The 12,515-nt window shown below is 38.3% G+C and overlaps 1 protein-coding gene and 1 long non-coding RNA gene across 6 annotated transcripts in view; one reads left to right on the top strand and one right to left on the bottom strand.

Moving 5' to 3' along the window:
• The window catches only part of COA1 (cytochrome c oxidase assembly factor 1), a 118,791-nt gene that overhangs the window by 35,723 nt on the left and 70,553 nt on the right, over nucleotides 1–12,515 (bottom strand). For 2 of the 5 annotated variants that reach the window (XM_087892411.1, XM_087892414.1), the window contains exon 2: nucleotides 2,352–2,506. The exons of the other annotated variants lie outside the window; for them this stretch is intronic. The gene's annotated coding sequence lies outside the window, so the exon portion shown is untranslated. The remainder of the gene's footprint in view (nucleotides 1–2,351; nucleotides 2,507–12,515) is intronic. 5 annotated transcript variants of the gene reach the window in all.
• The window catches only part of LOC148114166 (uncharacterized), a 113,674-nt gene that overhangs the window by 31,082 nt on the left and 70,077 nt on the right, over nucleotides 1–12,515 (top strand). The window contains exon 2 of the long non-coding RNA XR_015733896.1: nucleotides 3,978–4,098. This is a non-coding gene — a long non-coding RNA (uncharacterized LOC148114166). The remainder of the gene's footprint in view (nucleotides 1–3,977; nucleotides 4,099–12,515) is intronic.

Below are 12,515 nucleotides of genomic sequence, written 5' to 3'. Positions count from 1 at the left end.
ATAGCGCTGTGCTATCTCTGTTCCTTTGCCTGGCATGGAATGCCCACTAAAACGCCAGCTGGAGAGTTCGGGCACGTGGGGGGCGCTGATGGTGGCAATTGGCTTCGCAGTGCGATAATTAGGGCTGCTTTACAGTTAACTTCGTTATAGCCACTTGAAGCAGCGTTGTCAACCGAAGCTGAGCTAGCCAGCACGGGAATGCCTGCTGTTGGAAGGGCAGATAGGCCAAATATTGGCTGAAAGATAAATAGGTTATTATTAAAAATGCCAGTATTGGAAAGCTGTAGAAGTGTAACTAAGATTTAAAAGATGTAAACGTTGAATAAAAACAATTTTTAAAAAAGGGTAACAGGGTTAGACCATTCTAAAGTCTGAAGATACTTTAAGGTATCTTTTAGGAATCTGTTATATATTATCCAAGGGACACAGTGGCTAAGACGTTGAGCTTGTCGATCAGAAGGTCGGCAGTTCAGCAGTTCAAAGCCCTAGTGCTGCGTAATGGAGTGAGCTCCCATTACTTGTCCCACCTTCTGCCAACCTAGTAGTTCAAAAGCACGTTAAAAAATGCAAGTAGAAAAATAGGGACTTTGGTGGGAAGGTAACAGCATTCCTTCAGCCAGTGTGCCTTCAGCATTTAGTCATGCCGGCCACATGACCATGGAGACATCTTCAGACAACACTGGCTCTTCGGCTTAGAAACAGAGATGTGCACCGCCACCTAGAGCCGGAAATGCATGTGCAGGGAACCTTTACCTATATATATTATCCAATTAATCAGAAGAAGAAGATAAGATTAGAGGAGAGGATAAAATAAGGTAAAGTAAGATATGATAAGGTAAGATAAAGTAAGGTAAGTGGAGAGGAGAAGATGATAAGTTGTTATGTAAAAAAAGTTAAAGAAGTAAAATAAAATAGAGTAGGGTAGGGTAGGGTAGGGTAGGGTAGGGTAAGGTAAGGTAAGGTAAGGTAAGGTAAGGTAAAGTAAGGTAAGGTAAGGTAAGGTAAGGTAAGGTAAGGTAAGGTAAGGTAAGGTAAAGTAAAGTAAAGTAAAGTAAAGTAAAGTAAAGTAAAGTTGTTAAGTGAAGTTGGGGGTGGGACCCGTGAGGCTAGGCTAGGCTAGGCTAGGCTAGGCCAGAACAGAACAAGATATAAGATATATCCTCAAAAGAATACACACAAACACACAGACATATGTGCCATGAGCAGCGGCACAATGTGCTACATGGCCAGCTGCAAGTGGCGGCATTGGCACAACATGCTAGCGCAATGTGCCAAGTGGCATCTGTCACGAGTGGTCACAGAATAAGTCATGTAGTGGCACGACCGGTGTCGGGGCGTGGGAGGCCTGGCTGCAGGAGTCCTAAGGTAGCAGTCCTAAGGTAAACAGGTGTGGGGTATGTGGGGCAGCTGCACCCCCTCCAGAGCTTGATTTTTACACATGTGCCTCACCCCACCTTGTACAACCACATGGTGGGTGGGGCTTAAGTAGGGCTTATTTTTTGAGTAGGGCTTATATTAGGTGTGAAAATCAGACTAGGGCTTGTTTTCAGGGTAGGTCGTATTTTCGGGGAAACACGGTATATATACAGTGTGTGTGTGTGTGTGTGTGTGTGTGTGTGTGTATACACACACACATATACATACACACACCCGTATCCATATAGACATATCACACGCACACACACACACACACACACACACACACACACACACACACACACACACACAGAGATATTAATCACAGTCCATTTAGAATACATAGTGGGAAAGAAGTCTTGAGAATGAACAGTTTATACTATATAGTACAAAGCTAATAAAGAATCTACTTGTTCTGCTTTGTATACTATGAAGCCTCCTCCTCCTATGAATACCTCCTATGAAGGTAATAAAGAAAACCAGTCATGGAGAGGATCTGTAATATCCCTGACATACTGCAGACCCTGATCAATCAGTACTTATATGCCATGTCCTGGATAGAAGGAAGTGAATTTCCAATAATCTGTTCTGCCATTCTCACCACTCTCTGCACAGCATACTTCCAAACCACACAGTAATACAGTAGAATAGGATGCTTTCAATCATCCCTCTATAGAAAGTGGTAAGGACGGGGGAAAGATTTGTTCTTCTCATACGATGCAGAAAATACAAGCTGTGACTGCTTCACCAGTGTCTCACTGTTGAGGGACCATCAGCTGTACACCGAGAAACTTGATAAATCTAACCACAGTTGAATCATTAATACACAGAGGTTTATGGCTTGCCTTTTCTGAAATTGATAATGATCTCTTTTGTTTTTCCCTACATTTAAAACCAGACTATTTTTATTACACCAGTTCATCAAACTCTCTTACCTCCTCCTGGTAATCACCCTCATTATCATCCTGAATAAGGCCTATCACTTTTTTATCACCTGCATTCTTTACAATGTGGATGGAAGCAAATCTTGCACAACAATCATGGGTCAGCAGGGTGAACAACAGCAGATTTAGGACACAGCCCTGAGAACCTGTGGTCAAGAAAATGATGTTAGGAATAAGAAAATTAAGAATCCAGTTGCACAAAGGAATATTAAAGCCTAAAAGGGCCAGTTTATCTACAAAATGCTGAGGAATGATCATATTAAATATCAAACTAGCATTCTATTTAAATTAAGATTTATTAAAGCAAATAACTACATCTTTAAAAAATCTGAAATGGTTGCAATGGGTTATTCCAATTATTGAAAAATTTGGATAAACGTAAAATGTCAGATAAATTCTTGATTTGGATTGCTGATAATTTTATTTTTAAGAAATTGAGGGGTTCAGTAAGGAATCTGCTACTTTTCATTTGATTCTTTTTTTAAAAAATTAACAGATTGAAAATATTAAAGTGGTAGGAACTCTGCGGGCAAATGACCATGCACTGTTAGTGTTCTTGATTTTAACAATTCAAACCATTGATTTTAATAAACTGTAAGAAATGGTAAGAAAGATGCCATGGGAAGAAAACCTTACAAATTTTATTGTATTGCAGTTGACTAGGACTTCTAGAAAAGGAAATTAAAGAGTAAAGTTTTTCAAATACTAATGAGGAAAAAACTAGGAAGCCACTAAGAGATCTAATATGGTTCAATATGCAGCTTGCATGGCAGCTGAGATTAAATCAGAATGCTAATTAGCAATGGACAAAAGAGCTAAGAACAAAAAAAGGTGACAAAGCTTCAGCTCAGAAATGTAAGGAGGACATCAGAAAGATAAAGGTGCAAAATGAGCTAAGGTTAGCAAGAAAGGCAAACCAAGCAATATGATTCTACAAGCACAATTTATATAATACTCAGGTTGACTCAGCCTTCCATCCTTCCGAGGTGAGTAAAATGAGGACCCAGGTTGTTGGGGGCAATATGCTGTCTCTGTAAACTGAGTAGAGAGGGCTGTAAAAGCACTATGAAGCAGTATATAAGTCTAAGTGCTATTGCTAATACACATTCTTTTAAAATATTTCATACATACATATTTAAAAAGCATCTGGCCTTCAACATTAACTAGAAGCAGAAAATTCAATGTTCTCAAAACATTGCATCATATGAAAAGTTGCCGTGTTCTATGAAAAAATGTAAATAAAATTATGACAAAGAAAATAAAACTATGACAAAGAAAACATGAATCAATATACTTAATGTGGGTAGAGTATCTTACCCTTATTGTTATAACACTATAACACTGTTTCAACTTCTCTATTTTAATATAGCAGAAAAGAAACCCAGAAATAGAAAAGCAGCTCAGAAGATGTTGATTCGCATATACATGCTTATTATTTGCATAGCTCAAAGTTCATTATATAAATTAGTACCAATGAGTAATTATTGTGATGGGTGTAAGTTACTAGAGCTATTAAATTTTATCTGTGATGTTAAGATACACATTTTATTTACAATTTTCCAAAAATGAATTCTTCAGGGTAAATAAAACACTTGAATTTTAACTATGAATTCTCAGGAAAATGAAGTAAGGAAGATGAAGGAGCCATGGTGGTACAGTGGTTAGAATGCAGGATTGGCACTGCCATGAGTTTGACCCTTACTGCCTCAAGGTTGACTCAGCCTTCCATCCTTCCAAGGTCAGTAAAATGGGGACCCAGATTGTTGGGGGCAATATGCTGACTCTATAAATCGCTTAGAGAGGGCTGTAAAAGCACTATGGAGTGATATATAAGTACTGTTGCCAGGGCCGGATTTAGATGAAAAGAGGCCCTAGGCTATTCCATTTATGAGGCCCTTTCACCAGTGGTGGGATTCAATATTTTTAACAACAGCTTCTGTGGGCGTGGCTTAGTTGGGGGTGTGGCTTGGCAATCATGTGACTGGGTGGGCATGGTTAGCTGGTCACGTGACTGTGTAGGCGTGGGTAGCTCGTCATGTGACCGGGTGGGCGTGGCTATGTGCATAGGGACTACTCAGAGGGCTGAAAAAAGTCATTTCTGACTGGGCCTCGCACTTTTGACCGGTCCTCACACTTATGACCATCCTCACATTTATGCCCGTGCAGCTTTCTTAACAACCATGTCACTCATTTCACAACTGCTTCTCTTCACCATGGTGACAAGATAGGGCAAAAACATAAAATGTGAGGACAGTCGTAAGTTCAAGGACTGGTCAAAAGTGCGAGGACCAGTCAAAAATAACTTTTTCAGCTCTCTGAGTAGTCCATATGCACAAAAGGACTACCCAGAGGGCTGAAAAAAGTGATTTCTGACAGGTCCTCACACTTCTGACCGGTCTTCGCACTTATGACTGGTCATCATTTATGCCCATTGTAGCATTCTTAACAACCATGTCACTCATTTCACAACTGCTTCTCTTCACCATGGTGACAAGATAGGGCAAAAACATAAAATGTGAGGACAGTTGTAAGTTCGAGGACTGGTCAAAAGTGCGAGGACCAGTCAGAAATATCTTTTTCAGCCCTCTGAGTAGTCAATATGCATAAAAGGATACAACAATAGAGAGGGATGAAGGAAGGGAAGGGAAATTAGAGTAGGAGTGAGGGTAAGAGAGGGAGGAAGAGAGGAGGAGAAGGAGAAAGGAAGAGGAAGTAGGGAGGAGAAGAAGAGGGGGAGGAAGAGAAAGTAAGAAGGAAAGAAAAGAGAGAGGTGGTAGGCTTGAGGAGAAAGATTGCTGTACAATAAAAAAGATGAAAGGGAAGAAAGCCAACCCCAAACAAATATAAAGATATTAAGATAAAGAATGAATTGTTAAACTTTAAAGAATAAAAGAGAACAAATATGAATAAATAACAATAATTAGAAACACACATACAAACATACAATGTATTTTCTTTGAACAGAATATTTGGCCGGTTCACAAATTAAAACAGTGTTTAGTCATTTCAATTAAATTTACAATTTCTATATTTCCTTTTTGCCATATTTATTCCTCATCTATTTTTGTAAAAAACCAATATTACCCTTCATCCTCATCTCTAATCTTAATCAAATTCAATTTTTCCCTTCTATTCTATATTATACCCCTTCCCATTGTCATCTATTTTTATATCCATCCTCATATTGGTTAACTATGTAATATTACAGTTGTTTAATATAAATTTAACATTTTAATATAAATCAATTAGTTATATAACTACCTTTTTGTATATTAATCAATATGAACATGAATATTCCAATTATTTACATGCCATCCAATTTCTTACAAATCAATTAATTATATTTACCAATAATAATAAACCAAATAATTTCCCCCATATATTCCTCCAAACCACAACTTAACCATTTCTGCCTTCAGAAATATACAATTAATAGTATCTCAATTATTACAATTCCCTAGTTAAACAGAGCTTTTTTTCTTTTGTGTTTTAAAATCCTGAACTCTCCTCTTTTTCCCTAAATTTCCCATTGTTTGCACCTACCTTTTTTGGTGAGGAAAAAGAAAAGAATTCTACCTGCCTAATTTTCCAACCTTGCAGCAACAGCAAAGCAGTTTCAGTTTCATTTCTCAGCATAGCTAGGGGGAAAAAAATCAGCACTCTTTGCAAGGAAGCAGAAGAGCCCTGAGCAAAACAGCTGAGACAAATCAGCTGAGAGCCGGGAGGCCAATTAGCATATGCTGAAGCTCCGTGGGCCAATAAAATTACAAAAAAACCCCACACAACCCTTTGTTAAATTGCTGGCTCCCCCGCCCCTTGCCCACCACTATTTATTGGCAATAAATAGTGGTGCGGAGGGGCGGGGCAAGCCAGCAATTTAACAAAGGGTTCGGCTGCACCACTGGCTCTAGGGCGGCCCTTTGAAGCCCCGCGGCAAGAATTTGAAGGTTTTTTTTCCTCTAGCCATCGGAGGCAGCAATAGATTGGGAGTGGGCGGGGTAAGTGAACGGCCGGCGATTCAACAGAGCAGAGAGTGAGGGTGAGTGAAGGCGTGGAAGCTTTCTCCATCCTGCTCTCTTGCGTCCGGAGCCGGTGGGGAAACACGTGGCAGCCCACGTGGATCCCAGGCAGCGGAACTCAGGCTAGGGAAGGGGTGGGCAATTGTGGCTCTTTTACAACCTGTGGCCTTCAACTCCCAGAATTCCTGAAACAGCCAAGCCAAGCTGTCTCAGGAATTATGGAAGTTGAAGTCCACAGGTTGTAAAAGAGCCACAATTGCCTACCCCTGGCTACGATAGGCTGGCGCCGCGCAGGTGGGAGGCGAGGGGCGGGCGAGCCAGCAATTTAACAAACGGTTCGGGGGCCAATAAATTACAAAAAAACACCGAACCGTTTGTTAAATTGCTGGCTTGCCCGCCCCATTTATTGGAAATAAATAATAGTGCGGAGGGGCGGGACGAGCCAGCAATTTAACAAAGGGTTCAGCCGAACCCCCTAGAACCCCCAGAATCCCACCACTGTGTAGGCCCCTCTTGATCTTGAGGCCCTAGGCTGAAGCCTAGTTAGCCTATAGGAAAATCCGGCCCTGACTGTTGCTAGTGCTATGTTCCACAGGCTTCTCATGCCTGTGGAAACCACTTGCTTGTCACATGCTAGTACAGAGAACAGATGAAAGAGAAGTGCAGTTTTATTTTATTTTTTTAATCAAGTTTTATTGATTTCCCCCCACCCCCCACATCACCTATATATTTTATGAACAGAGTATTGGCCATATCATATCTTATACAATTTACCGTATCCAAATACATTTTACTTAGTTACAATTTCTGCCAAGATCTTCTTTTTCCATATTTTTTAATCGTATCTTAATATTTTTATGCTTATTTATATAAACAACATCTTCATTCGCCTCAAATTCTAATTTCTCTATTTTTACTCATATTTATTCTCTTTTATTTTTTAGTAATTCATTTTTTATCCTAGTACATTTACACATATTCGGGGTTGCCTTTCTTCCATTTCATCTTTTTTGTTGTACAGCAATCTTTCTTCTCATTCTCTTCCATCTCCCTCTCTTCTTTTATCCTTCCTACTTTCTTCTTCCCTCCTCTCCTACTCCTTCACTACTTCCCCTTCCTTCTCCCCCTCCTACTCTTTCTCCCTATCTAACCTTCTCTCCTATTTTTATTTCCCCTCCCTCCCTTCCTTTCCTCTTCCCTTTCTTCCATTCCTCTCTCTCCTTCTCCCTTCCTTCCATCCCTCCACTCCCTTCTTTCATCTCTATTGCTGTATTCATTCTCCATTTACTATTTCCCACTATGGTGTCCAGGCAACCCCGACTTTTCCTCCATTTATTAAATATATTTTTCAAAATTCCCCTCATCTTTTAAATTGTTAACAATGTTTTTCAACTTATTCCTTTTACCTTAAAGCCTGCTAAGTTAGCCTTCCAACCCTTAGTCTATTTTATCTTTAACAATATATTTCTTCTATTTTACTTCTTATTTATATTTCATTTCATTTTTACTTACATCATTTACTAACATTTCAATTTTGTTCCATTTTACATTTCAATTTTTCATTGTAATTTCAATTAATTCCTTTGTTGTTCTCCATCTTTAAGACATACTTCTTTACCATCCACTATTATCTCTCCAATCTGTACCTCTTCAAACAGCAAAACATATAACCCATTCTGTCTTTCACATTGCATCTACTGATCTATTTTACATTAAACCATATATTTCTTCTTTTTTGCTCCTTACCCATATTTCATTTCATCCTTACTTATATCCTTTACAATAATCTATATTTCTTCTAAATTACTTTTTACATACAATTTCTACTACTAATATTCTTCTCTTAAATCAGCATACTAATATTTTAATTTCCTTTCTGCTCTCCCCTTTTAACCATTTTCTTTTAATCTCTCCACAATTCCATTTCTTGATATTTTCCTCCCTTTCTCCCATTCTCTTATCTTCTTTTTCTTATATCTCCCTTTCTGCCTCTTTTCTCGAATTTTTACTTTTAATATTAATTTTCCTCTCAATAGGGAAAATAGAGAAGTGCAGTTTTAATGTTCCTTTTTTCTAAACCAAAAAAACACACCCCTATTTCTCCCAACAGGATAACCTTATTTGTGAGGTGTCCTTAATGCTATCTAAGCTTGATTGATTTCTTGCAGTTGTTTCTGCTAGGACTGATGATGTTATCTAAGTTGGGTAATGAAACGTCTGCAATAAAACATTCTGGCTGAGTTATAGAAGTAGTTGAGTGCAGCATTTATAAAAACAAACATGTGGCCTTTTTTGGATCATATTACTTGGGAGCTGCAAGTAGATAAGTCTGAATCATTCAGCATTCTTGACACACTCAACCACCTCTCAATACATATGTGAATGAGACTGAAGTAACCTATATTGCATAAGAAACCAGTTTTAACACAATAGACTGTTGTTTCTTTAGACAATGGGTAATGCTTTGGTCACGTGTTAAAAATATTTTTAATTGTATAGCATTAGCCACAGAATGTTGCAAATATAAATAAGGTTCCAATAAAGGAGAATATTTGTAGCTCGTGATTGATATGAGGGTCCTTGGTGCTCTGTGATCTTGGTTGTTTTCTTGCAGACATTTAATTACCCTAACTAGGTATCATCAGTGCTACTAGGACTCTTCTATTAAGATTGATTCAGACTTATTATCTACTTGCAAGTAATGTGAACCAAAAAAGACCAACGTGTTTGTTTTCATAAAGGCTGCACACAGCCATTCCTGCAACACAGCCAGATTGCTGTCCTAAACCTGGGAATCTTGGTTGTTGCTTGACATTGTTGCAGCAGGCAATGCAGTAAAGAGTACCTGCTACACTCTGTGGAAATAACCTCAATAGCTTATTGCACAGCACCTGAGAAAAGCTTCTGTCTCTGAAAAACATGTTTATCATTCCATTGAATATCCTGTCACAAGATGAATTAATTTAATTAATTGTTCATCATAGGTATATGGGTCTCATATGTGTTTTGTTAGCACATTGCTGACCCTTTCATCTTGCTAGTTTACAGAACTCCAGGTGCACTTTCCAAGTGAGCTACGCCAAGTTGCAAAAACAGACAAACACTTGTGCTTATTAGCTACTGGCGCTGGCCTAAGACACCTCCTCTTTTGAGCAGTTTGCAATTATTTTTCCTCAGACTCACTCTTGTGTATTTAATAAGCAGTGTAAGATGCAGGTATTAATAAGTGACTAACATATTTGCATCATGAGAAGCCATACTGAAGTTTAAATTGCTTATTTAAAATGTATAAGAGCTAGCCAAGCTGATTTTGGCACTGTCTTGCCAAAGCCCAGTAGTTTTCTACGTGCAGCATTTAAGATTCTTTTTCATCTCATTCAATGATCCTCCTGATTTCTAAAAAAAGAGCTGAGAATGTTTTTAATGTCTCCTTTGGCATGAAAGTCCTCCTTCAGATTGCAACTTTTCTGGTAAAGCCTACACAATTTTGTCAGCTTCAGGGTAGACTGAGTAAACTCTGCTTGCCGTAGAAATTTCTCTATATGATAGGAAGGTGTTCTCGCATAACAAATAATAAAATTATTAATGTAAAATACTTAAATAATGAATATGATCATGGTTTAAGAAGCATAAATTGTTTGAGAACTATAGAAGAGAGAGAGAACCCCTGTTCGGAAACAGGACAGAAGTTTTGCAAATAGGGTGCAGTTGCAATACACAAATAAAAGACTGAAAAGTCAGTGACTGGTGCAATTATGTCCATGAACAGTCCCAATCCTTTTTGCTGTTCGGTAAATCTAAGTCATGAGGTGGCAAAGGATGTGAATTGTGACTAAAGCTCTTAAGTTGGCAGTACAAGCAATTCCTGAATGATTTTTAGAAGGCCACTCATTAAGAATATCGCCAGGACTTGCCCTTCTAAGACTGTAGTTTTTCTGGCATGTGCAAACTAGTATTAATGAATGTGATTATTTTTTCCAGTGCTGATAAGCCTAAAAGTTGCCAGTAGCTTCAAAATACAAACTCTGCTTTTAAAGTTTTCATAAGGAGCCAATCCACAGGCTAATGCATGCAAGTTGTTTACATTGAAAAATGGCATGTAACGCCGCATGAGACTCTCAGTTTAGGAAGAATAGCTCTCAGCAGCTCAACTACAAAAACTGAATCTGATAGTTAGGTTAAATTATCTGTTTCATTATTTTCTTTAAATTATCTGTTTTCATGTAGTAGTGATTTTGTCCTTTAATTTAACAGATTCTATTCTTTAGGTGATCTAATTTAAAATGAAATGTCTTTCAGCGAAAAGGATTCCAGATCTGGATTAGTCAGGTGATTATTTGGGGTAGATGGTCTAAAATCATCTCTATCCTTTTAAATGTCTCTGAGATTATTCTCTAAAATGGAGATGGAAGCAGCATCGGTTTTCATTAGTAACAAGAGATCCACTTGAAGTCACCTGATGAAATTGCATGTGTGAATTTTAAGAAAATTCATACGTGCAATTAATTAACTAGCAACACTGGCAGACATTTATGAATATGTCAACAAAAATTAACCACATGGGCCCTGGCATAAATTTGTGTAGGCTTCAAATAATAAGTTCTCACAAAACATACAAAAATGACTAAGTAAAAAGGCATTCTCTAAAAATTGAGAAGTCATTCTAGTTCTCTTGAAAGCAAAAAAACAAAAAACATCAAATCAAAACCCAAACCCAACTGTCACACCAAGAAGAGACTCATTCTGTAGTTATTGCAATAGGATATTGATACGCTTCAGTTCTGTCTTTTTCTTTGAATTCAGGCAAAATTTAGAGATTTTCCTTGGCATTTCTTTTCACTTGGCTCTGGGCTTCATTTTCAAATTCTTGTTTTTTCTAAGAATGGTGTTACTTATATAGTACAACTCCAATATGTGTATTGTCAAGGCAGTTTTAGGCAGCAGATCCCTAGGATATAATGAACTACCTGCCAGTTTCTAAATCATAATATACATGACATTGCTGAGGAAAAATAGATTAAACTGAAGTGGGGAATGAGAAAGATGGAGAAAGGAAGTAAGTTAACATACAGATGCACAAAGAGCCAACCTCCTGCTCCAATGGTCTTTAAAACGAAGATCCACTATTGCTCGTTGTCTATTACTACAATGGCTAATAAATACATCTGCAATTCATAAATCCCACTAATTAGAGACTTTACAGACTTCAAGGCAGCTTTTGATTCAATTTCAAGATTCTTTCTATGGGAGAATGGTCACATTTATAATCTCACACGAATAGGAAAAAGAGGGAGACATGGATGGATATAGACATTTTAAAATGTTTCCCCAAAAAACAAGACCTCCCTGGATAATAAGCCCAATCAGGCCTTTTGAGCGCATGCGCTAAAATAAGCCCTTCCCAATAATAAGCCCCCCCCCAAAATAAGCCCTCCCCGAAAATATTTAAGCACCATTTCCTCTGGTTAGAATTAGGGAGATGGGGTGGAAATCAAGTAAGATGGCAAGAGGAGCCCCGTCTTGCTCCATGCGCCCCAAAATACTAAGACCTCCCCCAAAAATGCCAAGCACTTATTTCGGGTTCAAAAAAAGATAAAACAGGGTCTTATTTTCAGTGAAACACGGCATATTGTTCACAATTCTACAAAACCAGAAAGAATTTCCTTGCAATGTTATTATTTTATACTAATATACATATTGTATATTATTGTATATTGATATATAATAAGATCATTTTATACTTGAAAGAATATTTTCCTGTCTTAAATGCAGGGCTGTGGAGTCGGGAGATAAATGTTCCGACTCCGACTCCTCGGTTTTTTTTGTACTTCTGACTCCCACTCCCACTCCAGGCACCCAAAATTTCCTCTGACTCCGACTCCTCGACTCCGACTCCACAGCACTGTCAGGGCTATGGAGTCAGGAGATAAATGTTCTGACTCCGACTCCTCAGTTTTTTGTACTTCCGACTCCAACTCCGACTCCAGGTACCCAAAATTTCCTCCGACTCCGAGACTCCGACTCTGACTCCACAGCACTGCTTAAATGTTAAATTTTTCTTCTGACTTCCAAGACTCTGTATGGTCCTATCATTCAATGGACTCTATTTCTACCTAGTGCATAAGTGAGTACTTAA

The sequence above is a fragment of the Pantherophis guttatus genome, chromosome 4 (assembly GCF_059756535.1).
Source record: "Pantherophis guttatus breed Tessera chromosome 4, ASM5975653v1, whole genome shotgun sequence".
Taxonomy (NCBI): domain Eukaryota; kingdom Metazoa; phylum Chordata; class Lepidosauria; order Squamata; family Colubridae; genus Pantherophis; species Pantherophis guttatus.
This window is presented reverse-complemented; position numbering and strand designations above follow the sequence as displayed.